This window comes from Eptatretus burgeri, chromosome 21, assembly GCF_056783735.1.
Source record: "Eptatretus burgeri isolate ZD-2024b chromosome 21, Ebu_testis_v1, whole genome shotgun sequence".
Lineage (NCBI taxonomy): Eukaryota > Metazoa > Chordata > Myxini > Myxiniformes > Myxinidae > Eptatretus > Eptatretus burgeri.
This window is the reverse complement of record NC_140981.1, coordinates 1161470-1164999: the sequence shown is the minus strand read 5'-3', so window position 1 is coordinate 1164999 and position 3530 is coordinate 1161470. Positions and strand designations below refer to the sequence as shown.

Genomic DNA, 3530 nt, shown 5'->3' with positions numbered 1-3530 from the left:
CAGTGAATCCATGACTCCCCAGGTGTGTTGAGATCATGCCTATGATCTCAGATCATAAGTTGAGATTCAGACCCGGTCGTTGTCGCTTGGACTTGCTGTTTCTGCTGTTTCATCGATGGAAGGAGGCCTTCAATGCGAGGCATGAGATCAGGGCGGTCTCTCTGGAGGGATCTCGAGCATTTGACACAGTCTGATTCCCCTGGTGGTAAAATACAAACAGAGAATGAATTCCATCAAAAAATTTAACAAATGGGGACATTCGATATTCCTCCTGTGTGACATCACCAAGAAATATAAACATAGGCCCTTGTGAGATTCGAACTCACGACCAATGGTTTACGGAACCAGTGCTCTAACCACTGAGCTAAAGAGCCAGGTTGATGATGTTTGATTTTGATTTGTTTATAAGGAGGCGATTTCAGAACAAAACTCACTGCAACCCGAACCCTGACTTGCTGTGTGCTCGTCCACGGTCCACGACTCCACGTGCTGACGCGATGCTTCACCTGCGTGAAAACAATGCCACGTGAGGTGAACACGGAGAAGGTGATCATCTTTCCTGCAGACTGAGAAAAATGTTATAAAATTTAAACTGAAAACTGAACATCATTGCTTGGTTCCTCAGAAGAACACCAAGGGTAGTTTCAGCATGCACACGGGATGGTTTGAATGTCCCTTCTTTTCTATACTTTGCCACATGACACACACCTTGTTAAGGGACCTTTTCTCTAGTTTGCCACATGACACACACCTTGTTAAGGGACCTTTTCTCTAGTTTGCTACATGACACACACCTTGTTAAGGGACCTTTTCTCTAGTTTGCCACATGACACACACCTTGTTAAGGGACCTTTTCTCTAGTTTGCTACATGACACACACCTTGTTAAGGGACCTTTTCTCTAGTTTGCCACATGACACACACCTTGTTAAGGGACCTTTTCTATAGTTTGCTACATGACACACACCTTGTTAAGGGACCTTTTCTCTAGTTTGCCACATGACACACACCTTGTTAAGGGACCTTTTCTCTAGTTTGCCACATGACACACACCTTGTTAAGGGACCTTTTCTCTAGTTTGCTACATGACACACACCTTGTTAAGGGACCTTTTCTCTAGTTTGCCACATGACACACACCTTGTTAAGGGACCTTTTCTCTAGTTTGCCACATGACACACACCTTGTTAAGGGACCTTTTCTATAGTTTGCCACATGACACACACCTTGTTAAGGGACCTTTTCTCTAGTTTGCCACATGACACACACCTTGTTAAGGGACCTTTTCTATAGTTTGCCACATGACACACACCTTGTTAAGGGACCTTTTCTCTAGTTTGCCACATGACACACACCTTGTTAAGGGACCTTTTCTATAGTTTGCCACATGACACACACCTTGTTAAGGGACCTTTTCTCTAGTTTGCCACATGACACACACCTTGTTAAGGGACCTTTTCTATACTTTGCCACATGACACACACCTTGTTAAGGGACCTTTTCTCTAGTTTGCTACATGACACACACCTTGTTAAGGGACCTTTTCTCTAGTTTGCCACATGACACACACCTTGTTAAGGGACCTTTTCTCTAGTTTGCCACATGACACACACCTTGTTAAGGGACCTTTTCTCTAGTTTGCTACATGACACACACCTTGTTAAGGGACCTTTTCTATAGTTTGCCACATGACACACACCTTGTTAAGGGACCTTTTCTCTAGTTTGCCACATGACACACACCTTGTTAAGGGACCTTTTCTCTAGTTTGCTACATGACACACACCTTGTTAAGGGACCTTTTCTCTAGTTTGCTACATGACACACACCTTGTTAAGGGACCTTTTCTATGTCCCTGACATTTTTAGATCCTCGTGGAGGATCTCTTCGTCTTCCTCACGTTGTTGTTCTTGAGGACTTTTTTGTTTCACAGTCTGCAGTTTTCATCCAAACTTCCTGAAACTTGGCGTATATATGTAAAAATACCCACGCGCAGACAGTAACCATCTCCGATTTTGAAAATTCCTCCAAGAAAGAAAATTTATGACGTCAAAATATCTCCGCTAATGGAAATCACCTAAAAAAATTATCTCCGAAAGTCGGCAAGCTTTTTGAATTCTGTTTGCGGGAATCGAATAGGGCATTATCACAGATGAATTACCGCACATATTGATATAACGTCATCACTATGACGTCATATCAATTTTTATGACATCATTCCTATTTTTTGACATTTTTTGTTTCACAACCCAGAGTTTTCATCGGATCTTCGTGAAACTTGCCAAGTATATGCACAAAGTCCACGCGCAGACAGTAACCAGCTGCGATTTTGGAAATTCTTCCTAAAAATAAAGTTGCCGTCGTAATATCGCCGCTCATGGAAATCGACAAAACCATTATCTCCGAAACTCGGCAAGCTGTTTGAATTTTGTTTGCGGGAATCAAGCCGGGCATTAGCACAGATAATTTATCGCAAACCTGATACATCACAATGACGTCAGATTCGTTTTATGACGTCATCATGAAGAGGACGAGGATCTCAGCTCATTCGAGCTTGTTCGAAGAAACATGGCTTTAAAAAAATGTAGCTTCAAAAATGTTTTTTTTTTTTTTTTAACCCAGTTTATCTTGGGATCCTCAAAAGCCCAGGTTACTGATGAAGGGTTAAAATTGATTTATTTTGTTGAAAAAAATCCCAGCTTACCTTGGGGTCCTCAAAACTCCAGATTACCAACAAAGGGTTAAACATTTTGTATTTATTTTCAAGAAAAAACCCAATTTACCTGAGGGTCCTCAAAATCCCAGATTACCAATAAAGGGTTAAACATTTATTACCTTCGCAAACTTTGTTGCGAAGGATATGTTTTGATCGCTGTGTATTTATTTACTTATTTGTGAATATGTGTGTTTGTTTGTTTGTTTGTTATTCGCATAACTCCAAAAGTATTGAACTGAATCGCAGCAAATTTGGTGGGATGATTGGTTATTATCCGAGGACCATTTGTTTAGATTTTGGGAGCGATCGGGTCAAAGGTCAAGGTCAAAGTGGTGAAAAGGTCAAAATCGTCTTTTTACCATCGCGTGGTCAATTTGTATCCAATTTACATGCAACTAATGCCAAAATGTTCAGAATTCAATGCCCCATCTTGTGATATGCGACATGACACAATGACGTAATCACCCTGATTAATGGTTGGGAGTCAAAGGTCGGGGGGGGGGATCACCACATTGCAAAATGTGCGGTTTTAGTCATAACACGGTCAATTCTTATCCGATTTGCATGAAACCAACACCAAACTGTTGACTGTTCTGTTCCCCACACTCTAATACCAATTACAAAATTAAGAGTACAAAGGTCAAGGTCGAGGTCATGAAAAGGTCAAAATCGTCATTTTGCCATTGTGCGGTCGATTTTTATCCAATTTGCATGCAACCAACGCCAAAATGTTGTGAATTCAATGCCCAATCTTGTGATATACGATATGACACAATGACGTCATTACCCTTGTTAGCGGTTTGGGTCAAAGGTAAGG

The 3530-nt window shown here is 41.3% G+C and overlaps 1 non-coding gene across 1 annotated transcript; it reads right to left on the bottom strand.

Annotated features, from left to right (window-relative positions):
• Window positions 1–301: 301 nt before the first annotated feature.
• On the bottom strand, window positions 302–374 carry TRNAT-CGU (transfer RNA threonine (anticodon CGU)). Its single transcript has one exon. It is a non-coding gene; the product is annotated as a tRNA-Thr (tRNA).
• Window positions 375–3530: the final 3156 nt, after the last annotated feature.